The sequence below is a fragment of the Pristiophorus japonicus genome, chromosome 8 (genome assembly GCF_044704955.1).
Source record: "Pristiophorus japonicus isolate sPriJap1 chromosome 8, sPriJap1.hap1, whole genome shotgun sequence".
Classification (NCBI taxonomy): Eukaryota; Metazoa; Chordata; class Chondrichthyes; family Pristiophoridae; genus Pristiophorus; species Pristiophorus japonicus.
This window is the reverse complement of record NC_091984.1, coordinates 221,144,474-221,171,920: the sequence shown is the minus strand read 5'-3', so window position 1 is coordinate 221,171,920 and position 27,447 is coordinate 221,144,474. Positions and strand designations below refer to the sequence as shown.

At 49.0% G+C, this 27,447-nt stretch overlaps 11 non-coding genes and 16 pseudogenes across 11 annotated transcripts; all 27 read left to right on the top strand.

Moving 5' to 3' along the window:
* Positions 1 to 382: 382 nt before the first annotated feature.
* LOC139269303 (5S ribosomal RNA) lies at positions 383 to 501 on the top strand. Its single transcript, XR_011594186.1, has one exon. It is a non-coding gene; the product is annotated as a 5S ribosomal RNA (ribosomal RNA).
* An 870-nt stretch (positions 502 to 1,371) lies between these two features.
* On the top strand, positions 1,372 to 1,490 carry LOC139269467 (5S ribosomal RNA; annotated as a pseudogene).
* An 870-nt stretch (positions 1,491 to 2,360) lies between these two features.
* On the top strand, positions 2,361 to 2,479 carry LOC139269347 (5S ribosomal RNA). The gene has a single exon (XR_011594230.1). It is a non-coding gene; the product is annotated as a 5S ribosomal RNA (ribosomal RNA).
* Positions 2,480 to 3,349: 870 nt separating this feature from the next.
* On the top strand, positions 3,350 to 3,468 carry LOC139269538 (5S ribosomal RNA; annotated as a pseudogene).
* Positions 3,469 to 4,338: 870 nt separating this feature from the next.
* Positions 4,339 to 4,457, top strand: LOC139269585 (5S ribosomal RNA; annotated as a pseudogene).
* An 870-nt stretch (positions 4,458 to 5,327) lies between these two features.
* LOC139270528 (5S ribosomal RNA) lies at positions 5,328 to 5,446 on the top strand. Its single transcript, XR_011594870.1, has one exon. It is a non-coding gene; the product is annotated as a 5S ribosomal RNA (ribosomal RNA).
* Positions 5,447 to 6,316: 870 nt separating this feature from the next.
* Positions 6,317 to 6,435, top strand: LOC139269691 (5S ribosomal RNA; annotated as a pseudogene).
* An 870-nt stretch (positions 6,436 to 7,305) lies between these two features.
* LOC139269346 (5S ribosomal RNA) lies at positions 7,306 to 7,424 on the top strand. The gene has a single exon (XR_011594229.1). It is a non-coding gene; the product is annotated as a 5S ribosomal RNA (ribosomal RNA).
* An 870-nt stretch (positions 7,425 to 8,294) lies between these two features.
* Positions 8,295 to 8,413, top strand: LOC139269536 (5S ribosomal RNA; annotated as a pseudogene).
* Positions 8,414 to 9,283: 870 nt separating this feature from the next.
* Positions 9,284 to 9,402, top strand: LOC139269584 (5S ribosomal RNA; annotated as a pseudogene).
* Positions 9,403 to 10,272: 870 nt separating this feature from the next.
* On the top strand, positions 10,273 to 10,391 carry LOC139270531 (5S ribosomal RNA). The gene has a single exon (XR_011594873.1). It is a non-coding gene; the product is annotated as a 5S ribosomal RNA (ribosomal RNA).
* An 870-nt stretch (positions 10,392 to 11,261) lies between these two features.
* Positions 11,262 to 11,380, top strand: LOC139269690 (5S ribosomal RNA; annotated as a pseudogene).
* An 870-nt stretch (positions 11,381 to 12,250) lies between these two features.
* On the top strand, positions 12,251 to 12,369 carry LOC139270501 (5S ribosomal RNA). The gene has a single exon (XR_011594843.1). It is a non-coding gene; the product is annotated as a 5S ribosomal RNA (ribosomal RNA).
* Positions 12,370 to 13,239: 870 nt separating this feature from the next.
* On the top strand, positions 13,240 to 13,358 carry LOC139270500 (5S ribosomal RNA). Its single transcript, XR_011594842.1, has one exon. It is a non-coding gene; the product is annotated as a 5S ribosomal RNA (ribosomal RNA).
* Positions 13,359 to 14,228: 870 nt separating this feature from the next.
* LOC139269535 (5S ribosomal RNA) lies at positions 14,229 to 14,347 on the top strand (annotated as a pseudogene).
* An 870-nt stretch (positions 14,348 to 15,217) lies between these two features.
* LOC139269583 (5S ribosomal RNA) lies at positions 15,218 to 15,336 on the top strand (annotated as a pseudogene).
* Positions 15,337 to 16,206: 870 nt separating this feature from the next.
* LOC139270526 (5S ribosomal RNA) lies at positions 16,207 to 16,325 on the top strand. Its single transcript, XR_011594868.1, has one exon. It is a non-coding gene; the product is annotated as a 5S ribosomal RNA (ribosomal RNA).
* An 870-nt stretch (positions 16,326 to 17,195) lies between these two features.
* On the top strand, positions 17,196 to 17,314 carry LOC139269688 (5S ribosomal RNA; annotated as a pseudogene).
* An 870-nt stretch (positions 17,315 to 18,184) lies between these two features.
* Positions 18,185 to 18,303, top strand: LOC139269345 (5S ribosomal RNA). Its single transcript, XR_011594228.1, has one exon. It is a non-coding gene; the product is annotated as a 5S ribosomal RNA (ribosomal RNA).
* An 870-nt stretch (positions 18,304 to 19,173) lies between these two features.
* On the top strand, positions 19,174 to 19,292 carry LOC139269534 (5S ribosomal RNA; annotated as a pseudogene).
* Positions 19,293 to 20,162: 870 nt separating this feature from the next.
* On the top strand, positions 20,163 to 20,281 carry LOC139269509 (5S ribosomal RNA; annotated as a pseudogene).
* Positions 20,282 to 21,151: 870 nt separating this feature from the next.
* Positions 21,152 to 21,270, top strand: LOC139270525 (5S ribosomal RNA). Its single transcript, XR_011594867.1, has one exon. It is a non-coding gene; the product is annotated as a 5S ribosomal RNA (ribosomal RNA).
* An 870-nt stretch (positions 21,271 to 22,140) lies between these two features.
* LOC139269687 (5S ribosomal RNA) lies at positions 22,141 to 22,259 on the top strand (annotated as a pseudogene).
* An 870-nt stretch (positions 22,260 to 23,129) lies between these two features.
* Positions 23,130 to 23,248, top strand: LOC139269615 (5S ribosomal RNA; annotated as a pseudogene).
* An 868-nt stretch (positions 23,249 to 24,116) lies between these two features.
* Positions 24,117 to 24,235, top strand: LOC139269573 (5S ribosomal RNA; annotated as a pseudogene).
* An 870-nt stretch (positions 24,236 to 25,105) lies between these two features.
* LOC139270497 (5S ribosomal RNA) lies at positions 25,106 to 25,224 on the top strand. Its single transcript, XR_011594839.1, has one exon. It is a non-coding gene; the product is annotated as a 5S ribosomal RNA (ribosomal RNA).
* Positions 25,225 to 26,092: 868 nt separating this feature from the next.
* LOC139269823 (5S ribosomal RNA) lies at positions 26,093 to 26,211 on the top strand (annotated as a pseudogene).
* The last annotated feature ends 1,236 nt before the right edge of the window (positions 26,212 to 27,447 follow it).

Sequence of the window (27,447 nt, the reverse complement as noted above, 5' to 3'; positions counted from 1 at the left end):
TCCTGGTGTTTTGGGGGCGGTGGAAGCTTTTTTGGGGGAGGAGAGATTTGGGGATGGGGAGATTTGGGGGAGAGCGATTTGAGGGGATGAGAGATTTCGAGGTTGGCGAGCGTGAGATTGGGGGGTGAATGAGTGAGTGATTTGTGGGTGAGTGAGGGAATGGTGAAAGTCAGGCAGTTTTGAAGCTTGAGGCAAGGCAATGAAGGGTAGGGCTTGTCGTTTGCTTGTGTGGGAGTCAGAGCAGCAAGAGGTGGGTGTGGCGGAAGGAAAATGTTGAAATGAATCTTGAGTGCTGATTCCTTGGATGAATGCATGGAAGGAGAAAAAGGAGTGAAGAACAGCCTTATGTCCGTTTAAGTAAAGAGAAAGCCATGACATCAACGCCTACGGCCACACTAGTCTGAAAACGCTCGATCCCGTCTGATCTCGGAAACCAAGCAGACTGAGGCCTGGTTAGTACTTGGATGGGAGACTGCCTGGGAATACCAGGTGCAGTAGGCTTTTGCTGCCAACCACAGGCTGCTCATGCTTCTGCACACACAGTGCCGTTGATCCATCAACAACCTTTTTGCTGCTCTCTCTCTCACTTTGCTTTCACCATTTCTTTCCTGCACATTTTCCTGCTGCTACACAAATGCAAGGGGGTCGACGCAAGGGACGAAAGAACGCAGAACAACAAAATAAGTTGGCAAAAAAATACACGCTGGCGCAGGCACACCAGGACGCAGCAACAGAGAGGAGAGACAAGGTGCATAGAAACCTGAGAGGGACAAACAGCAAGAGAACAAAGAATCGTGCAGGAAGAGCTGCAATTCAATGCAGGAAAAATGTAAAGCCAACTAGCATGCTGCTGGAATGCATGTGTGTTCATGTGAGGAGTGTTGCAAATCAGAATGCCGAGTAGCAGGCGCCACTTGCCACATGGGGTTCCGAAATGTGGCTGCAACAGCGATCTGGCTTAATAATTGGTGGGATTGGAAATGAAACAATCCTGGTGTTTTGGGGGCGGTGGAAGCTTTTTTGGGGGAGGAGAGATTTGGGGATGGGGAGATTTGGGGGAGAGCGATTTGAGGGGATGAGAGATTTCGAGATTGGCGAGCGTGAGATTGGGGGGTGAATGAGTGAGTGATTTGTGGGTGAGTGAGGGAATGGTGAAAGTCAGGCAGTTTTGAAGCTTGAGGCAAGGCAATGAAGGGTAGGGCTTGTCGTTTGCTTGTGTGGGAGTCAGAGCAGCAAGAGGTGGGTGTGGCGGAAGGAAAATGGTGAAATGAATCTTGAGTGCTGATTCCTTGGATGAATGCATGGAAGGAGAATAAGGAGTGAAGAACAGCCTTATGTCCGTTTAAGTAAAGAGAAAGCCATGACATCGATGCCTACGGCCACACTAGTCTGAAAATGCCCGATCTCGTCTGATCTCGGAAGCTAAGCAGAGTCAGGCCTGGTTAGTACTTGGATGGGAGACTTCCTGGGAATACCAGGTGCAGTCGGCTTTTGCTGCCATCCACAGGCTGCTCATGCTTCTGCACACACAGTGCCGTTGATCCATCAACAACCTTTTTGCTGCTCTCTCTTTCACTTTGCTTTCACCATTTCTTTCCTGCACATTCTCCTGCTGCTACACAAATGCAAGGGGGTCGACGCAAGGGACGAAAGAACGCAGAACAACAAAATAAGTTGGCAAAAAAAAACATGCTGGCGCAGGCACACCAGGACACAGCAACAGAGAGGAGAGACAAGGTGCATAGAAACCTGAGAGGGACAAACAGCAAGAGAACAAAGAATCGTGCAGGAAGAGCTGCAATTCAATGCAGGAAAAATGTAAAGCCAACTAGCATGCTGCTGGAATGCATGTGTGTTCATGTGAGGAGTGTTGCAAATCAGAATGCCGAGTAGCAGGCGCCACTTGCCACATGGGGATCCGAAATGTGGCTACAACAGCGATCTGGCTTAATAATTGGTGGGATTGGAAATGAAACAATCCTGGTGTTTTGGGGACGGTGGAAGCTTTTTTGGGGGAGGAGAGATTTGGGGATGGGGAGATTTGGGGGAGAGCGATTTGAGGGGATGAGAGATTTCGAGATTGGCGAGCGTGAGATTGGGGGGTGAATGAGTGAGTGATTTGTGGGTGAGTGAGGGAATGGTGAAAGTCAGGCAGTTTTGAAGCTTGAGGCAAGGCAATGAAGGGTAGGGCTTGTCGTTTGCTTGTGTGGGAGTCAGAGCAGCAAGAGGTGGGTGTGGCGGAAGGAAAATGGTGAAATGAATCTTGAGTGCTGATTCCTTGGATGAATGCATGGAAGGAGAAAAAGGAGTGAAGAACAGCCTTATGTCCGTTTAAGTAAAGAGAAAGCCATGACATCGATGCCTACGGCCACACTAGTCTGAAAACGCCTGATCTCGTCTGATCTTGGAAGCTAAGCAGACTGAGGCCTGGTTAGTACTTGGATGGGAAACTGCCTGGGAATACCAGGTGCAGTAGGCTTTTGCTGCCATCCACAGGCTGCTCATGCTTCTGCACACACAGTGCCGTTGATCCATCAACAACCTTTTTGCTGCTCTCTCTTTCACTTTGCTTTCACCATTTCTTTCCTGCACATTCTCCTGCTGCTACACAAATGCAAGGGGGTCGACGCAAGGGACGAAAGAACACAGAACAACAAAATAAGTTGGCAAAAAAAAACATGCTGGCGCAGGCACACCAGGACGCAGCAACAGAGAGGAGAGACAAGGTGCATAGAAACCTGAGAGGGACAAACAGCAAGAGAACAAAGAATCGTGCAGGAAGAGCTGCAATTCAATGCAGGAAAAATGTAAAGCCAACTAGCATGCTGCTGGAATGCATGTGTGTTCATGTGAGGAGTGTTGCAAATCAGAATGCCGAGTAGCAGGCGCCACTTGCCACATGGGGTTCCGAAATGTGGCTACAACAGCGATCTGGCTTAATAATTGGTGGGATTGGAAATGAAACAATCCTGGTGTTTTGGGGGCGGTGGAAGCTTTTTTGGGGGAGGAGAGATTTGGGGATGGGGAGATTTGGGGGAGAGCGATTTGAGGGGATGAGAGATTTCGAGATTGGCGAGCGTGAGATTGGGGGGTGAATGAGTGAGTGATTTGTGGGTGAGTGAGGGAATGGTGAAAGTCAGGCAGTTTTGAAGCTTGAGGCAAGGCAATGAAGGGTAGGGCTTGTCGTTTGCTTGTGTGGGAGTCAGAGCAGCAAGAGGTGGGTGTGGCGGAAGGAAAATGGTGAAATGAATCTTGAGTGCTGATTCCTTGGATGAATGCATGGAAGGAGAAAAAGGAGTGAAGAACAGCCTTATGTCCGTTTAAGTAAAGAGAAAGCCATGACATCGATGCCTACGGCCACACGAGTCTGAAAACGCCCGATCCCATCTGATCTCGGAAACCAAGCAGACTGAGGCCTGGTTAATACTTGGATGGGAGACTGCCTGGGAATACCAGGTGCAGTAGGCTTTTGCTGCCATCCACAGGCTGCTCATGCTTCTGCACACACAGTGCCGTTGATCCATCAACAACCTTTTTGCTGCTCTCTCTATCACTTTGCTTTCACCATTTCTTTCCTGCACATTTTCCTGCTGCTACACAAATGCAAGGGGGTCGACGCAAGGGACGAAAGAACGCAGAACAACAAAATAAGTTGGCAAAAAAATACATGCTGGCGCAGGCACACCAGGACGCAGCAACAGAGAGGAGAGACAAGGTGCATAGAAACCTGAGAGGGACAAACAGCAAGAGAACAAAGAATCGTGCAGGAAGAGCTGCAATTCAATGCAGGAAAAATGTAAAGCCAACTAGCATGCTGCTGGAATGCATGTGTGTTCATGTGAGGAGTGTTGCAAATCAGAATGCCGAGTAGCAGGCGCCACTTGCCACATGGGGTTCCGAAATGTGGCTACAACAGCGATCTGGCTTAATAATTGGTGGGATTGGAAATGAAACAATCCTGGTGTTTTGGGGGCGGTGGAAGCTTTTTTGGGGGAGGAGAGATTTGGGGATGGGGAGATTTGGGGGAGAGCGATTTGAGGGGATGAGAGATTTCGAGATTGGCGAGCGTGAGATTAGGGGGTGAATGAGTGAGTGATTTGTGGGTGAGTGAGGGAATGGTGAAAGTCAGGCAGTTTTGAAGCTTGAGGCAAGGCAATGAAGGGTAGGGCTTGTCGTTTGCTTGTGTGGGAGTCAGAGCAGCAAGAGGTGGGTGTGGCGGAAGGAAAATGGTGAAATGAATCTTGAGTGCTGATTCCTTGGATGAATGCATGGAAGGAGAAAAAGGAGTGAAGAACAGCCTTATGTCCGTTTAAGTAAAGAGAAAGCCATGACATCGATGCTTACGGCCACACTAGTCTGAAAACGCCCGATCCCGTCTGATCTCGGAAACCAAGCAGACTGAGGTCTGGTTAGCACTTGGATGGGAGACCGCCTGGGAATACCAGGTGCAGTAGGCTTTTGCTGCCATCCACAGGCTGCTCATGCTTCTGCACACACAGTGCCGTTGATCCATCAACAACCTTTTTGCTGCTCTCTCTTTCACTTTGCTTTCACCATTTGTTTCCTGCACATTCTCCTGCTGCTACACAAATGCAAGGGGGTCGACGCAAGGGACGAAAGAACGCAGAACAACAAAATAAGTTGGCAAAAAAAAACATGCTGGCGCAGGCACACCAGGACACAGCAACAGAGAGGAGAGACAAGGTGCATAGAAACCTGAGAGGGACAAACAGCAAGAGAACAAAGAATCGTGCAGGAAGAGCTGCAATTCAATGCAGGAAAAATGTAAAGCCAACTAGCATGCTGCTGGAATGCATGTGTGTTCATGTGAGGAGTGTTGCAAATCAGAATGCCGAGTAGCAGGCGCCACTTGCCACATGGGGTTCTGAAATGTGGCTACAACAGCGATCTGGCTTAATAATTGGTGGGATTGGAAATGAAACAATCCTGGTGTTTTGGGGGCGGTGGAAGCTTTTTTGGGGGAGGAGAGATTTGGGGATGGGGAGATTTGGGGGAGAGCGATTTGAGGGGATGAGAGATTTCGAGGTTGGCGAGCGTGAGATTGGGGGGTGAATGAGTGAGTGATTTGTGGGTGAGTGAGGGAATGGTGAAAGTCAGGCAGTTTTGAAGCTTGAGGCAAGGCAATGAAGGGTAGGGCTTGTCGTTTGCTTGTGTGGGAGTCAGAGCAGCAAGAGGTGGGTGTGGCGGAAGGAAAATGGTGAAATGAATCTTGAGTGCTGATTCCTTGGATGAATGCATGGAAGGAGAAAAAGGAGTGAAGAACAGCCTTATGTCCGTTTAAGTAAAGAGAAAGCCATGACATCGATGTCTACGGCCACACTAGTCTGAAAACGCCCGATCCCGTCTGATCTCGGAAACCAAGCAGACTGAGGCCTGGTTAGTACTTGGATGGGAGACTGCCTGGGAATACCAGGTGCAGTAGGCTTTTGCTGCCATCCACAGGCTGCTCATGCTTCTGCACACACAGTGCCGTTGATCCATCAACAACCTTTTTGCTGCTCTCTCTTTCACTTTGCTTTCACCATTTCTTTCCTGCACATTCTCCTGCTGCTACACAAATGCAAGGGGGTCGACGCAAGGGACGAAAGAACGCAGAACAACAAAATAAGTTGGCAAAAAAAAACATGCTGGCGCAGGCACACCAGGACGCAGCAACAGAGAGGAGAGACAAGGTGCATAGAAACCTGAGAGGGACAAACAGCAAGAGAACAAAGAATCGTGCAGGAAGAGCTGCAATTCAATGCAGGAAAAATGTAAAGCCAACTAGCATGCTGCTGGAATGCATGTGTGTTCATGTGAGGAGTGTTGCAAATCAGAATGCCGAGTAGCAGGCGCCACTTGCCACATGGGGTTCCGAAATGTGGCTACAACAGCGATCTGGCTTAATAATTGGTGGGATTGGAAATGAAACAATCCTGGTGTTTTGGGTGCGGTGGAAGCTTTTTTGGGGGAGGAGAGATTTGGGGATGGGGAGATTTGGGGGAGAGCGATTTGAGGGGATGAGAGATTTCGAGGTTGGCGAGCGTGAGATTGGGGGGTGAATGAGTGAGTGATTTGTGGGTGAGTGAGGGAATGGTGAAAGTCAGGCAGTTTTGAAGCTTGAGGCAAGGCAATGAAGGGTAGGGCTTGTCGTTTGCTTGTGTGGGAGTCAGAGCAGCAAGAGGTGGGTGTGGCGGAAGGAAAATGGTGAAATGAATCTTGAGTGTTGATTCCTTGGATGAATGCATGGAAGGAGAAAAAGGAGTGAAGAACAGCCTTATGTCCGTTTAAGTAAAGAGAAAGCCATGACATTGATGCCTACGGCCACACTAGTCTGAAAACGCCCGATCCCGTCTGATCTCAGAAGCTAAACCAAGTCAGGCCTGGTTAGTACTTGGATGGGAGACTGCCTGGGAATACCAGGTGCAGTAGGCTTTTGCTGCCATCCACAGGCTGCTCATGCTTCTGCACACACAGTGCCGTTGATCCATCAACAACCTTTTTGCTGCTCTCTCTTTCACTTTGCTTTCACCATTTCTTTCCTGCACATTCTCCTGCTGCTACACAAATGCAAGGGGGTCGACGCAAGGGACGAAAGAACGCAGAACAACAAAATAAGTTGGCAAAAAAAAACATGCTGGCGCAGGCACACCAGGACACAGCAACAGAGAGGAGAGACAAGGTGCATAGAAACCTGAGAGGGACAAACAGCAAGAGAACAAAGAATCGTGCAGGAAGAGCTGCAATTCAATGCAGGAAAAATGTAAAGCCAACTAGCATGCTGCTGGAATGCATGTGTGTTCATGTGAGGAGTGTTGCAAATCAGAATGCCGAGTAGCAGGCGCCACTTGCCACATGGGGATCCGAAATGTGGCTACAACAGCGATCTGGCTTAATAATTGGTGGGATTGGAAATGAAACAATCCTGGTGTTTTGGGGACGGTGGAAGCTTTTTTGGGGGAGGAGAGATTTGGGGATGGGGAGATTTGGGGGAGAGCGATTTGAGGGGATGAGAGATTTCGAGATTGGCGAGCGTGAGATTGGGGGGTGAATGAGTGAGTGATTTGTGGGTGAGTGAGGGAATGGTGAAAGTCAGGCAGTTTTGAAGCTTGAGGCAAGGCAATGAAGGGTAGGGCTTGTCGTTTGCTTGTGTGGGAGTCAGAGCAGCAAGAGGTGGGTGTGGCGGAAGGAAAATGGTGAAATGAATCTTGAGTGCTGATTCCTTGGATGAATGCATGGAAGGAGAAAAAGGAGTGAAGAACAGCCTTATGTCCGTTTAAGTAAAGAGAAAGCCATGACATCGATGCCTACGGCCACACTAGTCTGAAAACGCCTGATCTCGTCTGATCTTGGAAGCTAAGCAGACTGAGGCCTGGTTAGTACTTGGATGGGAAACTGCCTGGGAATACCAGGTGCAGTAGGCTTTTGCTGCCATCCACAGGCTGCTCATGCTTCTGCACACACAGTGCCGTTGATCCATCAACAACCTTTTTGCTGCTCTCTCTTTCACTTTGCTTTCACCATTTCTTTCCTGCACATTCTCCTGCTGCTACACAAATGCAAGGGGGTCGACGCAAGGGACGAAAGAACACAGAACAACAAAATAAGTTGGCAAAAAAAAACATGCTGGCGCAGGCACACCAGGACGCAGCAACAGAGAGGAGAGACAAGGTGCATAGAAACCTGAGAGGGACAAACAGCAAGAGAACAAAGAATCGTGCAGGAAGAGCTGCAATTCAATGCAGGAAAAATGTAAAGCCAACTAGCATGCTGCTGGAATGCATGTGTGTTCATGTGAGGAGTGTTGCAAATCAGAATGCCGAGTAGCAGGCGCCACTTGCCACATGGGGTTCCGAAATGTGGCTACAACAGCGATCTGGCTTAATAATTGGTGGGATTGGAAATGAAACAATCCTGGTGTTTTGGGGGCGGTGGAAGCTTTTTTGGGGGAGGAGAGATTTGGGGATGGGGAGATTTGGGGGAGAGCGATTTGAGGGGATGAGAGATTTCGAGATTGGCGAGCGTGAGATTGGGGGGTGAATGAGTGAGTGATTTGTGGGTGAGTGAGGGAATGGTGAAAGTCAGGCAGTTTTGAAGCTTGAGGCAAGGCAATGAAGGGTAGGGCTTGTCGTTTGCTTGTGTGGGAGTCAGAGCAGCAAGAGGTGGGTGTGGCGGAAGGAAAATGGTGAAATGAATCTTGAGTGCTGATTCCTTGGATGAATGCATGGAAGGAGAAAAAGGAGTGAAGAACAGCCTTATGTCCGTTTAAGTAAAGAGAAAGCCATGACATCGATGCCTACGGCCACACGAGTCTGAAAACGCCCGATCCCATCTGATCTCGGAAACCAAGCAGACTGAGGCCTGGTTAATACTTGGATGGGAGACTGCCTGGGAATACCAGGTGCAGTAGGCTTTTGCTGCCATCCACAGGCTGCTCATGCTTCTGCACACACAGTGCCGTTGATCCATCAACAACCTTTTTGCTGCTCTCTCTATCACTTTGCTTTCACCATTTCTTTCCTGCACATTTTCCTGCTGCTACACAAATGCAAGGGGGTCGACGCAAGGGACGAAAGAACGCAGAACAACAAAATAAGTTGGCAAAAAAATACATGCTGGCGCAGGCACACCAGGACGCAGCAACAGAGAGGAGAGACAAGGTGCATAGAAACCTGAGAGGGACAAACAGCAAGAGAACAAAGAATCGTGCAGGAAGAGCTGCAATTCAATGCAGGAAAAATGTAAAGCCAACTAGCATGCTGCTGGAATGCATGTGTGTTCATGTGAGGAGTGTTGCAAATCAGAATGCCGAGTAGCAGGCGCCACTTGCCACATGGGGTTCCGAAATGTGGCTACAACAGCGATCTGGCTTAATAATTGGTGGGATTGGAAATGAAACAATCCTGGTGTTTTGGGGGCGGTGGAAGCTTTTTTGGGGGAGGAGAGATTTGGGGATGGGGAGATTTGGGGGAGAGCGATTTGAGGGGATGAGAGATTTCGAGATTGGCGAGCGTGAGATTAGGGGGTGAATGAGTGAGTGATTTGTGGGTGAGTGAGGGAATGGTGAAAGTCAGGCAGTTTTGAAGCTTGAGGCAAGGCAATGAAGGGTAGGGCTTGTCGTTTGCTTGTGTGGGAGTCAGAGCAGCAAGAGGTGGGTGTGGCGGAAGGAAAATGGTGAAATGAATCTTGAGTGCTGATTCCTTGGATGAATGCATGGAAGGAGAAAAAGGAGTGAAGAACAGCCTTATGTCCGTTTAAGTAAAGAGAAAGCCATGACATCGATGCTTACGGCCACACTAGTCTGAAAACGCCCGATCCCGTCTGATCTCGGAAACCAAGCAGACTGAGGTCTGGTTAGCACTTGGATGGGAGACCGCCTGGGAATACCAGGTGCAGTAGGCTTTTGCTGCCATCCACAGGCTGCTCATGCTTCTGCACACACAGTGCCGTTGATCCATCAACAACCTTTTTGCTGCTCTCTCTTTCACTTTGCTTTCACCATTTGTTTCCTGCACATTCTCCTGCTGCTACACAAATGCAAGGGGGTCGACGCAAGGGACGAAAGAACGCAGAACAACAAAATAAGTTGGCAAAAAAAAACATGCTGGCGCAGGCACACCAGGACACAGCAACAGAGAGGAGAGACAAGGTGCATAGAAACCTGAGAGGGACAAACAGCAAGAGAACAAAGAATCGTGCAGGAAGAGCTGCAATTCAATGCAGGAAAAATGTAAAGCCAACTAGCATGCTGCTGGAATGCATGTGTGTTCATGTGAGGAGTGTTGCAAATCAGAATGCCGAGTAGCAGGCGCCACTTGCCACATGGGGTTCTGAAATGTGGCTACAACAGCGATCTGGCTTAATAATTGGTGGGATTGGAAATGAAACAATCCTGGTGTTTTGGGGGCGGTGGAAGCTTTTTTGGGGGAGGAGATATTTGGGGATGGGGAGATTTGGGGGAGAGCGATTTGAGGGGATGAGAGATTTCGAGGTTGGCGAGCGTGAGATTGGGGGGTGAATGAGTGAGTGATTTGTGGGTGAGTGAGGGAATGGTGAAAGTCAGGCAGTTTTGAAGCTTGAGGCAAGGCAATGAAGGGTAGGGCTTGTCGTTTGCTTGTGTGGGAGTCAGAGCAGCAAGAGGTGGGTGTGGCGGAAGGAAAATGGTGAAATGAATCTTGAGTGCTGATTCCTTGGATGAATGCATGGAAGGAGAAAAAGGAGTGAAGAACAGCCTTATGTCCGTTTAAGTAAAGAGAAAGCCATGACATCGATGTCTACGGCCACACTAGTCTGGAAACGCCCGATCCCGTCTGATCTCGGAAACCAAGCAGACTGAGGCCTGGTTAGTACTTGGATGGGAGACTGCCTGGGAATACCAGGTGCAGTAGGCTTTTGCTGCCATCCACAGGCTGCTCATGCTTCTGCACACACAGTGCCGTTGATCCATCAACAACCTTTTTGCTGCTCTCTCTTTCACTTTGCTTTCACCATTTCTTTCCTGCACATTCTCCTGCTGCTACACAAATGCAAGGGGGTCGACGCAAGGGACGAAAGAACGCAGAACAACAAAATAAGTTGGCAAAAAAAAACATGCTGGCGCAGGCACACCAGGACGCAGCAACAGAGAGGAGAGACAAGGTGCATAGAAACCTGAGAGGGACAAACAGCAAGAGAACAAAGAATCGTGCAGGAAGAGCTGCAATTCAATGCAGGAAAAATGTAAAGCCAACTAGCATGCTGCTGGAATGCATGTGTGTTCATGTGAGGAGTGTTGCAAATCAGAATGCCGAGTAGCAGGCGCCACTTGCCACATGGGGTTCCGAAATGTGGCTACAACAGCGATCTGGCTTAATAATTGGTGGGATTGGAAATGAAACAATCCTGGTGTTTTGGGTGCGGTGGAAGCTTTTTTGGGGGAGGAGAGATTTGGGGATGGGGAGATTTGGGGGAGAGCGATTTGAGGGGATGAGAGATTTCGAGGTTGGCGAGCGTGAGATTGGGGGGTGAATGAGTGAGTGATTTGTGGGTGAGTGAGGGAATGGTGAAAGTCAGGCAGTTTTGAAGCTTGAGGCAAGGCAATGAAGGGTAGGGCTTGTCGTTTGCTTGTGTGGGAGTCAGAGCAGCAAGAGGTGGGTGTGGCGGAAGGAAAATGGTGAAATGAATCTTGAGTGTTGATTCCTTGGATGAATGCATGGAAGGAGAAAAAGGAGTGAAGAACAGCCTTATGTCCGTTTAAGTAAAGAGAAAGCCATGACATTGATGCCTACGGCCACACTAGTCTGAAAACGCCCGATCCCGTCTGATCTCAGAAGCTAAACCAAGTCAGGCCTGGTTAGTACTTGGATGGGAGACTGCCTGGGAATACCAGGTGCAGTAGGCTTTTGCTGCCATCCACAGGCTGCTCATGCTTCTGCACACACAGTGCCGTTGATCCATCAACAACCTTTTTGCTGCTCTCTCTTTCACTTTGCTTTCACCATTTCTTTCCTGCACATTCTCCTGCTGCTACACAAATGCAAGGGGGTCGACGCAAGGGACGAAAGAACGCAGAACAACAAAATAAGTTGGCAAAAAAAAACATGCTGGCGCAGGCACACCAGGACACAGCAACAGAGAGGAGAGACAAGGTGCATAGAAACCTGAGAGGGACAAACAGCAAGAGAACAAAGAATCGTGCAGGAAGAGCTGCAATTCAATGCAGGAAAAATGTAAAGCCAACTAGCATGCTGCTGGAATGCATGTGTGTTCATGTGAGGAGTGTTGCAAATCAGAATGCCGAGTAGCAGGCGCCACTTGCCACATGGGGATCCGAAATGTGGCTACAACAGCGATCTGGCTTAATAATTGGTGGGATTGGAAATGAAACAATCCTGGTGTTTTGGGGACGGTGGAAGCTTTTTTGGGGGAGGAGAGATTTGGGGATGGGGAGATTTGGGGGAGAGCGATTTGAGGGGATGAGAGATTTCGAGATTGGCGAGCGTGAGATTGGGGGGTGAATGAGTGAGTGATTTGTGGGTGAGTGAGGGAATGGTGAAAGTCAGGCAGTTTTGAAGCTTGAGGCAAGGCAATGAAGGGTAGGGCTTGTCGTTTGCTTGTGTGGGAGTCAGAGCAGCAAGAGGTGGGTGTGGCGGAAGGAAAATGGTGAAATGAATCTTGAGTGCTGATTCCTTGGATGAATGCATGGAAGGAGAAAAAGGAGTGAAGAACAGCCTTATGTCCGTTTAAGTAAAGAGAAAGCCATGACATCGATGCCTACGGCCACACTAGTCTGAAAACGCCTGATCTCGTCTGATCTTGGAAGCTAAGCAGACTGAGGCCTGGTTAGTACTTGGATGGGAGACTGCCTGGGAATACCAGGTGCAGTAGGCTTTTGCTGCCATCCACAGGCTGCTCATGCTTCTGCACACACAGTGCCGTTGATCCATCAACAACCTTTTTGCTGCTCTCTCTTTCACTTTGCTTTCACCATTTCTTTCCTGCACATTCTCCTGCTGCTACACAAATGCAAGGGGGTCGACGCAAGGGACGAAAGAACACAGAACAACAAAATAAGTTGGCAAAAAAAAACATGCTGGCGCAGGCACACCAGGACGCAGCAACAGAGAGGAGAGACAAGGTGCATAGAAACCTGAGAGGGACAAACAGCAAGAGAACAAAGAATCGTGCAGGAAGAGCTGCAATTCAATGCAGGAAAAATGTAAAGCCAACTAGCATGCTGCTGGAATGCATGTGTGTTCATGTGAGGAGTGTTGCAAATCAGAATGCCGAGTAGCAGGCGCCACTTGCCACATGGGGTTCCGAAATGTGGCTACAACAGCGATCTGGCTTAATAATTGGTGGGATTGGAAATGAAACAATCCTGGTGTTTTGGGGGCGGTGGAAGCTTTTTTGGGGGAGGAGAGATTTGGGGATGGGGAGATTTGGGGGAGAGCGATTTGAGGGGATGAGAGATTTCGAGATTGGCGAGCGTGAGATTGGGGGGTGAATGAGTGAGTGATTTGTGGGTGAGTGAGGGAATGGTGAAAGTCAGGCAGTTTTGAAGCTTGAGGCAAGGCAATGAAGGGTAGGGCTTGTCGTTTGCTTGTGTGGGAGTCAGAGCAGCAAGAGGTGGGTGTGGCGGAAGGAAAATGGTGAAATGAATCTTGAGTGCTGATTCCTTGGATGAATGCATGGAAGGAGAAAAAGGAGTGAAGAACAGCCTTATGTCCGTTTAAGTAAAGAGAAAGCCATGACATCGATGCCTACGGCCACACTAGTCTGAAAACGCCTGATCTCGTCTGATCTTGGAAGCTAAGCAGACTGAGGCCTGGTTAGTACTTGGATGGGAGACTGCCTGGGAATACCAGGTGCAGTAGGCTTTTGCTGCCATCCACAGGCTGCTCATGCTTCTGCACACACAGTGCCGTTGATCCATCAACAACCTTTTTGCTGCTCTCTCTTTAACTTTGCTTTCACCATTTCTTTCCTGCACATTCTCCTGCTGCTACACAAATGCAAGGGGGTCGACGCAAGGGACGAAAGAACACAGAACAACAAAATAAGTTGGCAAAAAAAAACATGCTGGCGCAGGCACACCAGGACGCAGCAACAGAGAGGAGAGACAAGGTGCATAGAAACCTGAGAGGGACAAACAGCAAGAGAACAAAGAATCGTGCAGGAAGAGCTGCAATTCAATGCAGGAAAAATGTAAAGCCAACTAGCATGCTGCTGGAATGCATGTGTGTTCATGTGAGGAGTGTTGCAAATCAGAATGCCGAGTAGCAGGCGCCACTTGCCACATGGGGTTCCGAAATGTGGCTACAACAGCGATCTGGCTTAATAATTGGTGGGATTGGAAATGAAACAATCCTGGTGTTTTGGGGGCGGTGGAAGCTTTTTTGGGGGAGGAGAGATTTGGGGATGGGGAGATTTGGGGGAGAGCGATTTGAGGGGATGAGAGATTTCGAGATTGGCGAGCGTGAGATTGGGGGGTGAATGAGTGAGTGATTTGTGGGTGAGTGAGGGAATGGTGAAAGTCAGGCAGTTTTGAAGCTTGAGGCAAGGCAATGAAGGGTAGGGCTTGTCGTTTGCTTGTGTGGGAGTCAGAGCAGCAAGAGGTGGGTGTGGCGGAAGGAAAATGGTGAAATGAATCTTGAGTGCTGATTCCTTGGATGAATGCATGGAAGGAGAAAAAGGAGTGAAGAACAGCCTTATGTCCGTTTAAGTAAAGAGAAAGCCATGACATCGATGCCTACGGCCACACGAGTCTGAAAACGCCCGATCCCATCTGATCTCGGAAACCAAGCAGACTGAGGCCTGGTTAATACTTGGATGGGAGACTGCCTGGGAATACCAGGTGCAGTAGGCTTTTGCTGCCATCCACAGGCTGCTCATGCTTCTGCACACACAGTGCCGTTGATCCATCAACAACCTTTTTGCTGCTCTCTCTATCACTTTGCTTTCACCATTTCTTTCCTGCACATTTTCCTGCTGCTACACAAATGCAAGGGGGTCGACGCAAGGGACGAAAGAACGCAGAACAACAAAATAAGTTGGCAAAAAAATACATGCTGGCGCAGGCACACCAGGACGCAGCAACAGAGAGGAGAGACAAGGTGCATAGAAACCTGAGAGGGACAAACAGCAAGAGAACAAAGAATCGTGCAGGAAGAGCTGCAATTCAATGCAGGAAAAATGTAAAGCCAACTAGCATGCTGCTGGAATGCATGTGTGTTCATGTGAGGAGTGTTGCAAATCAGAATGCCGAGTAGCAGGCGCCACTTGCCACATGGGGTTCCGAAATGTGGCTACAACAGCGATCTGGCTTAATAATTGGTGGGATTGGAAATGAAACAATCCTGGTGTTTTGGGGGCGGTGGAAGCTTTTTTGGGGGAGGAGAGATTTGGGGATGGGGAGATTTGGGGGAGAGCGATTTGAGGGGATGAGAGATTTCGAGATTGGCGAGCGTGAGATTAGGGGGTGAATGAGTGAGTGATTTGTGGGTGAGTGAGGGAATGGTGAAAGTCAGGCAGTTTTGAAGCTTGAGGCAAGGCAATGAAGGGTAGGGCTTGTCGTTTGCTTGTGTGGGAGTCAGAGCAGCAAGAGGTGGGTGTGGCGGAAGGAAAATGGTGAAATGAATCTTGAGTGCTGATTCCTTGGATGAATGCATGGAAGGAGAAAAAGGAGTGAAGAACAGCCTTATGTCCGTTTAAGTAAAGAGAAAGCCATGACATCGATGCTTACGGCCACACTAGTCTGAAAACGCCCGATCCCGTCTGATCTCGGAAACCAAGCAGACTGAGGTCTGGTTAGCACTTGGATGGGAGACCGCCTGGGAATACCAGGTGCAGTAGGCTTTTGCTGCCATCCACAGGCTGCTCATGCTTCTGCACACACAGTGCCGTTGATCCATCAACAACCTTTTTGCTGCTCTCTCTTTCACTTTGCTTTCACCATTTGTTTCCTGCACATTCTCCTGCTGCTACACAAATGCAAGGGGGTCGACGCAAGGGACGAAAGAACGCAGAACAACAAAATAAGTTGGCAAAAAAAAACATGCTGGCGCAGGCACACCAGGACACAGCAACAGAGAGGAGAGACAAGGTGCATAGAAACCTGAGAGGGACAAACAGCAAGAGAACAAAGAATCGTGCAGGAAGAGCTGCAATTCAATGCAGGAAAAATGTAAAGCCAACTAGCATGCTGCTGGAATGCATGTGTGTTCATGTGAGGAGTGTTGCAAATCAGAATGCCGAGTAGCAGGCGCCACTTGCCACATGGGGTTCTGAAATGTGGCTACAACAGCGATCTGGCTTAATAATTGGTGGGATTGGAAATGAAACAATCCTGGTGTTTTGGGGGCGGTGGAAGCTTTTTTGGGGGAGGAGAGATTTGGGGATGGGGAGATTTGGGGGAGAGCGATTTGAGGGGATGAGAGATTTCGAGGTTGGCGAGCGTGAGATTGGGGGGTGAATGAGTGAGTGATTTGTGGGTGAGTGAGGGAATGGTGAAAGTCAGGCAGTTTTGAAGCTTGAGGCAAGGCAATGAAGGGTAGGGCTTGTCGTTTGCTTGTGTGGGAGTCAGAGCAGCAAGAGGTGGGTGTGGCGGAAGGAAAATGGTGAAATGAATCTTGAGTGCTGATTCCTTGGATGAATGCATGGAAGGAGAAAAAGGAGTGAAGAACAGCCTTATGTCCGTTTAAGTAAAGAGAAAGCCATGACATCGATGTCTACGGCCACACTAGTCTGAAAACGCCCGATCCCGTCTGATCTCGGAAACCAAGCAGACTGAGGCCTGGTTAGTACTTGGATGGGAGACTGCCTGGGAATACCAGGTGCAGTAGGCTTTTGCTGCCATCCACAGGCTGCTCATGCTTCTGCACACACAGTGCCGTTGATCCATCAACAACCTTTTTGCTGCTCTCTCTTTCACTTTGCTTTCACCATTTCTTTCCTGCACATTCTCCTGCTGCTACACAAATGCAAGGGGGTCGACGCAAGGGACGAAAGAACGCAGAACAACAAAATAAGTTGGCAAAAAAAAACATGCTGGCGCAGGCACACCAGGACGCAGCAACAGAGAGGAGAGACAAGGTGCATAGAAACCTGAGAGGGACAAACAGCAAGAGAACAAAGAATCGTGCAGGAAGAGCTGCAATTCAATGCAGGAAAAATGTAAAGCCAACTAGCATGCTGCTGGAATGCATGTGTGTTCATGTGAGGAGTGTTGCAAATCAGAATGCCGAGTAGCAGGCGCCACTTGCCACATGGGGTTCCGAAATGTGGCTACAACAGCGATCTGGCTTAATAATTGGTGGGATTGGAAATGAAACAATCCTGGTGTTTTGGGTGCGGTGGAAGCTTTTTTGGGGGAGGAGAGATTTGGGGATGGGGAGATTTGGGGGAGAGCGATTTGAGGGGATGAGAGATTTCGAGGTTGGCGAGCGTGAGATTGGGGGGTGAATGAGTGAGTGATTTGTGGGTGAGTGAGGGAATGGTGAAAGTCAGGCAGTTTTGAAGCTTGAGGCAAGGCAATGAAGGGTAGGGCTTGTCGTTTGCTTGTGTGGGAGTCAGAGCAGCAAGAGGTGGGTGTGGCGGAAGGAAAATGGTGAAATGAATCTTGAGTGTTGATTCCTTGGATGAATGCATGGAAGGAGAAAAAGGAGTGAAGAACAGCCTTATGTCCGTTTAAGTAAAGAGAAAGCCATGACATTGATGCCTACGGCCACACTAGTCTGAAAACGCCCGATCCCGTCTGATCTCAGAAGCTAAACCAAGTCAGGCCTGGTTAGTACTTGGATGGGAGACTGCCTGGGAATACCAGGTGCAGTAGGCTTTTGCTGCCATCCACAGGCTGCTCATGCTTCTGCACACACAGTGCCGTTGATCCATCAACAACCTTTTTGCTGCTCTCTCTTTCACTTTGCTTTCACCATTTCTTTCCTGCACATTCTCCTGCTGCTACACAAATGCAAGGGGGTCGACGCAAGGGACGAAAGAACGCAGAACAACAAAATAAGTTGGCAAAAAAAAACATGCTGGCGCAGGCACACCAGGACACAGCAACAGAGAGGAGAGACAAGGTGCATAGAAACCTGAGAGGGACAAACAGCAAGAGAACAAAGAATCGTGCAGGAAGAGCTGCAATTCAATGCAGGAAAAATGTAAAGCCAACTAGCATGCTGCTGGAATGCATGTGTGTTCATGTGAGGAGTGTTGCAAATCAGAATGCCGAGTAGCAGGCGCCACTTGCCACATGGGGATCCGAAATGTGGCTACAACAGCGATCTGGCTTAATAATTGGTGGGATTGGAAATGAAACAATCCTGGTGTTTTGGGGACGGTGGAAGCTTTTTTGGGGGAGGAGAGATTTGGGGATGGGGAGATTTGGGGGAGAGCGATTTGAGGGGATGAGAGATTTCGAGATTGGCGAGCGTGAGATTGGGGGGTGAATGAGTGAGTGATTTGTGGGTGAGTGAGGGAATGGTGAAAGTCAGGCAGTTTTGAAGCTTGAGGCAAGGCAATGAAGGGTAGGGCTTGTCGTTTGCTTGTGTGGGAGTCAGAGCAGCAAGAGGTGGGTGTGGCGGAAGGAAAATGGTGAAATGAATCTTGAGTGCTGATTCCTTGGATGAATGCATGGAAGGAGAAAAAGGAGTGAAGAACAGCCTTATGTCCGTTTAAGTAAAGAGAAAGCCATGACATCGATGCCTACGGCCACACTAGTCTGAAAACGCCTGATCTCGTCTGATCTTGGAAGCTAAGCAGACTGAGGCCTGGTTAGTACTTGGATGGGAAACTGCCTGGGAATACCAGGTGCAGTAGGCTTTTGCTGCCATCCACAGGCTGCTCATGCTTCTGCACACACAGTGCCGTTGATCCATCAACAACCTTTTTGCTGCTCTCTCTTTCACTTTGCTTTCACCATTTCTTTCCTGCACATTCTCCTGCTGCTACACAAATGCAAGGGGGTCGACGCAAGGGACGAAAGAACACAGAACAACAAAATAAGTTGGCAAAAAAAAACATGCTGGCGCAGGCACACCAGGACGCAGCAACAGAGAGGAGAGACAAGGTGCATAGAAACCTGAGAGGGACAAACAGCAAGAGAACAAAGAATCGTGCAGGAAGAGCTGCAATTCAATGCAGGAAAAATGTAAAGCCAACTAGCATGCTGCTGGAATGCATGTGTGTTCATGTGAGGAGTGTTGCAAATCAGAATGCCGAGTAGCAGGCGCCACTTGCCACATGGGGTTCCGAAATGTGGCTACAACAGCGATCTGGCTTAATAATTGGTGGGATTGGAAATGAAACAATCCTGGTGTTTTGGGGGCGGTGGAAGCTTTTTTGGGGGAGGAGAGATTTGGGGATGGGGAGATTTGGGGGAGAGCGATTTGAGGGGATGAGAGATTTCGAGATTGGCGAGCGTGAGATTGGGGGGTGAATGAGTGAGTGATTTGTGGGTGAGTGAGGGAATGGTGAAAGTCAGGCAGTTTTGAAGCTTGAGGCAAGGCAATGAAGGGTAGGGCTTGTCGTTTGCTTGTGTGGGAGTCAGAGCAGCAAGAGGTGGGTGTGGCGGAAGGAAAATGGTGAAATGAATCTTGAGTGCTGATTCCTTGGATGAATGCATGGAAGGAGAAAAAGGAGTGAAGAACAGCCTTATGTCCGTTTAAGTAAAGAGAAAGCCATGACATCGATGCCTACGGCCACACGAGTCTGAAAACGCCCGATCCCATCTGATCTCGGAAACCAAGCAGACTGAGGCCTGGTTAATACTTGGATGGGAGACTGCCTGGGAATACCAGGTGCAGTAGGCTTTTGCTGCCATCCACAGGCTGCTCATGCTTCTGCACACACAGTGCCGTTGATCCATCAACAATCTTTTTGCTGCTCTCTCTATCACTTTGCTTTCACCATTTCTTTCCTGCACATTTTCCTGCTGCTACACAAATGCAAGGGGGTCGACGCAAGGGACGAAAGAACGCAGAACAACAAAATAAGTTGGCAAAAAAATACATGCTGGCGCAGGCACACCAGGACGCAGCAACAGAGAGGAGAGACAAGGTGCATAGAAACCTGAGAGGGACAAACAGCAAGAGAACAAAGAATCGTGCAGGAAGAGCTGCAATTCAATGCAGGAAAAATGTAAAGCCAACTAGCATGCTGCTGGAATGCATGTGTGTTCATGTGAGGAGTGTTGCAAATCAGAATGCCGAGTAGCAGGCGCCACTTGCCACATGGGGTTCCGAAATGTGGCTACAACAGCGATCTGGCTTAATAATTGGTGGGATTGGAAATGAAACAATCCTGGTGTTTTGGGGGCGGTGGAAGCTTTTTTGGGGGAGGAGAGATTTGGGGATGGGGAGATTTGGGGGAGAGCGATTTGAGGGGATGAGAGATTTCGAGATTGGCGAGCGTGAGATTAGGGGGTGAATGAGTGAGTGATTTGTGGGTGAGTGAGGGAATGGTGAAAGTCAGGCAGTTTTGAAGCTTGAGGCAAGGCAATGAAGGGTAGGGCTTGTCGTTTGCTTGTGTGGGAGTCAGAGCAGCAAGAGGTGGGTGTGGCGGAAGGAAAATGGTGAAATGAATCTTGAGTGCTGATTCCTTGGATGAATGCATGGAAGGAGAAAAAGGAGTGAAGAACAGCCTTATGTCCGTTTAAGTAAAGAGAAAGCCATGACATCGATGCCTACGGCCACACTAGTCTGAAAACGCCCGATCCCGTCTGATCTCGGAAACCAAGCAGACTGAGGTCTGGTTAGCACTTGGATGGGAGACCGCCTGGGAATACCAGGTGCAGTAGGCTTTTGCTGCCATCCACAGGCTGCTCATGCTTCTGCACACACAGTGCCGTTGATCCATCAACAACCTTTTTGCTGCTCTCTCTTTCACTTTGCTTTCACCATTTCTTTCCTGCACATTCTCCTGCTGCTACACAAATGCAAGGGGGTCGACGCAAGGGACGAAAGAACGCAGAACAACAAAATAAGTTGGCAAAAAAAAACATGCTGGCGCAGGCACACCAGGACACAGCAACAGAGAGGAGAGACAAGGTGCATAGAAACCTGAGAGGGACAAACAGCAAGAGAACAAAGAATCGTGCAGGAAGAGCTGCAATTCAATGCAGGAAAAATGTAAAGCCAACTAGCATGCTGCTGGAATGCATGTGTGTTCATGTGAGGAGTGTTGCAAATCAGAATGCCGAGTAGCAGGCGCCACTTGCCACATGGGGTTCTGAAATGTGGCTACAACAGCGATCTGGCTTAATAATTGGTGGGATTGGAAATGAAACAATCCTGGTGTTTTGGGGGCGGTGGAAGCTTTTTTGGGGGAGGAGAGATTTGGGGATGGGGAGATTTGGGGGAGAGCGATTTGAGGGGATGAGAGATTTCGAGGTTGGCGAGCGTGAGATTGGGGGGTGAATGAGTGAGTGATTTGTGGGTGAGTGAGGGAATGGTGAAAGTCAGGCAGTTTTGAAGCTTGAGGCAAGGCAATGAAGGGTAGGGCTTGTCGTTTGCTTGCGTGGGAGTCAGAGCAGCAAGAGGTGGGTGTGGCGGAAGGAAAATGGTGAAATGAATCTTGAGTGCTGATTCCTTGGATGAATGCATGGAAGGAGAAAAAGGAGTGAAGAACAGCCTTATGTCCGTTTAAGTAAAGAGAAAGCCATGACATCGATGTCTACGGCCACACTAGTCTGAAAACGCCCGATCCCGTCTGATCTCGGAAACCAAGCAGACTGAGGCCTGGTTAGTACTTGGATGGGAGACTGCCTGGGAATACCAGGTGCAGTAGGCTTTTGCTGCCATCCACAGGCTGCTCATGCTTCTGCACACACAGTGCCGTTGATCCATCAACAACCTTTTTGCTGCTCTCTCTTTCACTTTGCTTTCACCATTTCTTTCCTGCACATTCTCCTGCTGCTACACAAATGCAAGGGGGTCGACGCAAGGGACGAAAGAACGCAGAACAACAAAATAAGTTGGCAAAAAAAAACATGCTGGCGCAGGCACACCAGGACGCAGCAACAGAGAGGAGAGACAAGGTGCATAGAAACCTGAGAGGGACAAACAGCAAGAGAACAAAGAATCGTGCAGGAAGAGCTGCAATTCAATGCAGGAAAAATGTAAAGCCAACTAGCATGCTGCTGGAATGCATGTGTGTTCATGTGAGGAGTGTTGCAAATCAGAATGCCGAGTAGCAGGCGCCACTTGCCACATGGGGTTCCGAAATGTGGCTACAACAGCGATCTGGCTTAATAATTGGTGGGATTGGAAATGAAACAATCCTGGTGTTTTGGGTGCGGTGGAAGCTTTTTTGGGGGAGGAGAGATTTGGGGATGGGGAGATTTGGGGGAGAGCGATTTGAGGGGATGAGAGATTTCGAGGTTGGCGAGCGTGAGATTGGGGGGTGAATGAGTGAGTGATTTGTGGGTGAGTGAGGGAATGGTGAAAGTCAGGCAGTTTTGAAGCTTGAGGCAAGGCAATGAAGGGTAGGGCTTGTCGTTTGCTTGTGTGGGAGTCAGAGCAGCAAGAGGTGGGTGTGGCGGAAGGAAAATGGTGAAATGAATCTTGAGTGTTGATTCCTTGGATGAATGCATGGAAGGAGAAAAAGGAGTGAAGAACAGCCTTATGTCCGTTTAAGTAAAGAGAAAGCCATGACATTGATGCCTACGGCCACACTAGTCTGAAAACGCCCGATCCCGTCTGATCTCAGAAGCTAAACCAAGTCAGGCCTGGTTAGTACTTGGATGGGAGACTGCCTGGGAATACCAGGTGCAGTAGGCTTTTGCTGCCATCCACAGGCTGCTCATGCTTCTGCACACACAGTGCCGTTGATCCATCAACAACCTTTTTGCTGCTCTCTCTCTCACTTTGCTTTCACCATTTCCTTCCTGCACATTCTCCTGCTGCTACACAAATGCAAGGGGGTCGACGCAAGGGACGAAAGAACGCAGAACAACAAAATAAGTTGGCAAAAAAATACACGCTGGCGCAGGCACACCAGGACGCAGCAACAGAGAGGAGAGACAAGGTGCATAGAAACCTGAGAGGGACAAACAGCAAGAGAACAAAGAATCGTGCAGGAAGAGCTGCAATTCAATGCAGGAAAAATGTAAAGCCAACTAGCATGCTGCTGGAATGCATGTGTGTTCATGTGAGGAGTGTTGCAAATCAGAATGCCGAGTAGCAGGCGCCACTTGCCACATGGGGTTCCGAAATGTGGCTACAACAGCGATCTGGCTTAATAATTGGTGGGATTGGAAATGAAACAATCCTGGTGTTTTGGGGGCGGCGGAAGCTTTTTTGGGGGAGGAGAGATTTGGGGATGGGGAGATTTGGGGGAGAGCGATTTGAGGGGATGAGAGATTTCGAGATTGGCGAGCGTGAGATTGGGGGGTGAATGAGTGAGTGATTTGTGGGTGAGTGAGGGAATGGTGAAAGTCAGGCAGTTTTGAAGCTTGAGGCAAGGCAATGAAGGGTAGGGCTTGTCGTTTGCTTGTGTGGGAGTCAGAGCAGCAAGAGGTGGGTGTGGCGGAAGGAAAATGGTGAAATGAATCTTGAGTGCTGAATCCTTGGATGAATGCATGGAAGGAGAAAAAGGAGTGAAGAACAGCCTTATGTCCGTTTAAGTAAAGAGAAAGCCATGACATCGATTCCTACGGCCACACTAGTCTGAAAACGCCCGATCCCGTCTGATCTCGGAAACCAAGCAGACTGAGGCCTGGTTAGCACTTGGATGGGAGACTGCCTGGGAATACCAGGTGCAGTAGGCTTTTGCTGCCATCCACAGGCTGCTCATGCTTCTGCACACACAGTGCCGTTGATCCATCAACAACCTTTTTGCTGCTCTCTCTTTCACTTTGCTTTCACCATTTCTTTCCTGCACATTCTCCTGCTGCTACACAAATGCAAGGGGGTCGACGCAAGGGACGGAAACGCAGAACAACAAAATAAGTTGGCAAAAAAAAACATGCTGGCGCAGGCACACCAGGACACAGCAACAGAGAGGAGAGACAAGGTGCATAGAAACCTGAGAGGGACAAACAGCAAGAGAACAAAGAATCGTGCAGGAAGAGCTGCAATTCAATGCAGGAAAAATGTAAAGCCAACTAGCATGCTGCTGGAATGCATGTGTGTTCATGTGAGGAGTGTTGCAAATCAGAATGCCGAGTAGCAGGCGCCACTTGCCACATGGGGTTCCGAAATGTGGCTACAACAGCGATCTGGCTTAATAATTGGTGGGATTGGAAATGAAACAATCCTGGTGTTTTGGGGGCGGTGGAAGCTTTTTTGGGGGAGGAGAGATTTGGGGATGGGGAGATTTGGGGGAGAGCGATTTGAGGGGATGAGAGATTTCGAGATTGGCGAGCGTGAGATTGGGGGGTGAATGAGTGAGTGATTTGTGGGTGAGTGAGGGAATGGTGAAAGTCAGGCAGTTTTGAAGCTTGAGGCAAGGCAATGAAGGGTAGGGCTTGTCGTTTGCTTGTGTGGGAGTCAGAGCAGCAAGAGGTGGGTGTGGCGGAAGGAGAATGGTGAAATGAATCTTGAGTGCTGATTCCTTGGATGAATGCATGGAAGGAGAAAAAGGAGTGAAGAACAGCCTTATGTCCCTTTAAGTAAAGAGAAAGCCATGACATCGATGCCTACGGCCACACTAGTCTGAAAACGCCCGATCCCGTCTGATCTCGGAAACCAAGCAGACTAAGGCCTGGTTAGCACTTGGATGGGAGACTGCCTGGGAATACCAGGTGCAGTCGGCTTTTGCTGCCATCCACAGGCTGCTCATGCTTCTGCACACACAGTGCCGTTGATCCATCAACAACCTTTTTGCTGCTCTCTCTTTCACTTTGCTTTCACCATTTCTTTCCTGCACATTCTCCTGCTGCTACACAAATGCAAGGGGGTCGACGCAAGGGACGAAAGAACGCAGAACAACAAAATAAGTTGGCAAAAAAAAACACGCTGGCGCAGGCACACCAGGACACAGCAACAGAGAGGAGAGACAAGGTGCATAGAAACCTGAGAGGGACAAACAGCAAGAGAACAAAGAATCGTGCAGGAAGAGCTGCAATTCAATGCAGGAAAAATGTAAAGCCAACTAGCATGCTGCTGGAATGCATGTGTGTTCATGTGAGGAGTGTTGCAAATCAGAATGCCGAGTAGCAGGCGCCACTTGCCACATGGGGTTCCGAAATGTGGCTACAACAGCGATCTGGCTTAATAATTGGTGGGATTGGAAATGAAACAATCCTGGTGTTTTGGGTGCGGTGGAAGCTTTTTTGGGGGAGGAGAGATTTGGGGATGGGGAGATTTGGGGGAGAGCGATTTGAGGGGATGAGAGATTTCGAGGTTGGCGAGCGTGAGATTGGGGGGTGAATGAGTGAGTGATTTGTGGGTGAGTGAGGGAATGGTGAAAGTCAGGCAGTTTTGAAGCTTGAGGCAAGGCAATGAAGGGTAGGGCTTGTCGTTTGCTTGTGTGGGAGTCAGAGCAGCAAGAGGTGGGTCTGGCGGAAGGAAAATGGTGAAATGAATCTTGAGTGCTGATTCCTTGGATGAATGCATGGAAGGAGAAAAAGGAGTGAAGAACAGCCTTATGTCCGTTTAAGTAAAGAGAAAGCCATGACATCGATGCCTACGGCCACACTAGTCTGAAAACGCCCGATCCCGTCTGATCTCGGAAACCAAGCAGACTGAGGCCTGGTTAGTACTTGGATGGGAGACTGCTTGGGAATACCAGGTGCAGTAGGCTTTTGCTGCCATCCACAGGCTGCTCATGCTTCTGCACACACAGTGCCGTTGATCCATCAACAACCTTTTTGCTGCTCTCTCTCTCACTTTGCTTTCACCATTTCTTTCCTGCACATTCTCCTGCTGCTACACAAATGCAAGGGGGTCGACGCAAGGGACGAAAGAACGCAGAACAACAAAATAAGTTGGCAAAAAAATACACGCTGGCGCAGGCACACCAGGACGCAGCAACAGAGAGGAGAGACAAGGTGCATAGAAACCTGAGAGGGACAAACAGCAAGAGAACAAAGAATCGTGCAGGAAGAGCTGCAATTCAATGCAGGAAAAATGTAAAGCCAACTAGCATGCTGCTGGAATGCATGTGTGTTCATGTGAGGAGTGTTGCAAATCAGAATGCCGAGTAGCAGGCGCCACTTGCCACATGGGGTTCCGAAATGTGGCTACAACAGCGATCTGGCTTAATAATTGGTGGGATTGGAAATGAAACAATCCTGGTGTTTTGGGGGCGGCGGAAGCTTTTTTGGGGTAGGAGAGATTTGGGGATGGGGAGATTTGGGGGAGAGCGATTTGAGGGGATGAGAGATTTCGAGATTGGCGAGCGTGAGATTGGGGGGTGAATGAGTGAGTGATTTGTGGGTGAGTGAGGGAATGGTGAAAGTCAGGCAGTTTTGAAGCTTGAGGCAAGGCAATGAAGGATAGGGCTTGTCGTTTGGTTGTGTGGGAGTCAGAGCAACAAGAGTTGGGTGTGGCAGAAGGAAAATGGTGAAATGAAAATTGAGTGCTGATTATTTGTCTGAATGCATGGAACGAGAAAAAGAAGTGAAGAACAGCCATGTCCGTTTAAGTAAAGAGAAAGCCATGCTGGCAATGCCTATGGCCACACTAGTCTGAAAATGCCCGATCTCGTCTGATCTGGGAAACCAAGCAGACTGAGATCTGGTTAGTACTTGGACGGGAGACTGCCTGGGAATACTAGGTGCAGTATGCTTTTGCTGCCATCCACAGGCTGCTCATGCTTCTGCACACACAGTGCCGTTGATCCATCAACAACCCTTTTGCCACAGGCTGTTCATGGTTCTTGTAAGGGGTTTTCAGTGAGTGTTGTTGTGCCTTGGGTGTCTCTTTCTGGGCTTCTGCCCTCACAGCTTATGCCTGGCCTGTGAGGTACCCTGAGTGCTGCAAGAGTACCCCTGGAGAGACTGTGTCCACAGCTTATGAAGGGGGTTTTGAGACTCGTGCGTCCCCACAGCTTATGCCCAGCCTGTGAGGCACCTGTGAGTGTCAAACACTCCTAATCCCTTCTTCCCTAGCCTGTGACACACAGTTGAGCATTTTTGAGGCACTCCTAGCTTCCCTTACACTGTTCTGACATAAGACTCACGATCAGGAGATGTAATACAATAGAACTGAGACAAGGTGATTCCAAGAGGAACTTAGGCTTCCAATTTATTTGACAAGGTGTATTTCAACAAACAGCAATACACCAACAAAACAATCCCCCTAAATCCCACTAAACGGACACAACGAAAATCTTTACACAAGTTTAGCAGTGCAATGCCCAACCTCCCACCCTTCCTGGCCTAACTGAGTTGGGAGTTCCGGGGACCAGAGGTTATACTCACTTCTGTGTCTTCTACAGTCTAGTGGTTTGTTTCTTCTATCTTCGGTGTCTTCGGACACTGGTTTTCCTTCAGTGTCGAGAGTCTTGCTGGTTGTTGGATGACGAGGGCAGGGAACCACCCACACTACTTCAGAAACCCCTTTTTATCGCCAGATTATCCAGTCCGCCTCTCCTGCTGAAATCGATTCTTCCCATTGGTGGGCTTTGTGATTTTGAAAAATGCAGCAGTTTTAGATTATTGCGGGTTTTTTCCACTGATGTTGACCTACTCAAGGTTTGAGTGGGTATTGATTGCGTTGGCCTCCTGTAGCAATTGTGTAGGCCCTAGGGTTGTTTTGGGTTCCATGGTTTCAAAAGGTCTGCATAACTTACTTCAATTCAGTTTTTCGAACCTACTCAAGGTTTAAATGGGTGTTGATTGCGTTGGCCTCCTGTAGCCATTGTGTCGGTCCTTGGTTTGTTTTGGGTTCCCTAGTTTTCTGAAGATCTGCATAATTTCCTTCCATAGTGTAAACATGGGGAAGACAATAGTCCAATAATGGCTGAGTCAGTCCCATAGTTTTCGAGCAAGTGCTCTCCCATTGGCTTGAAAGCCCCATGCTT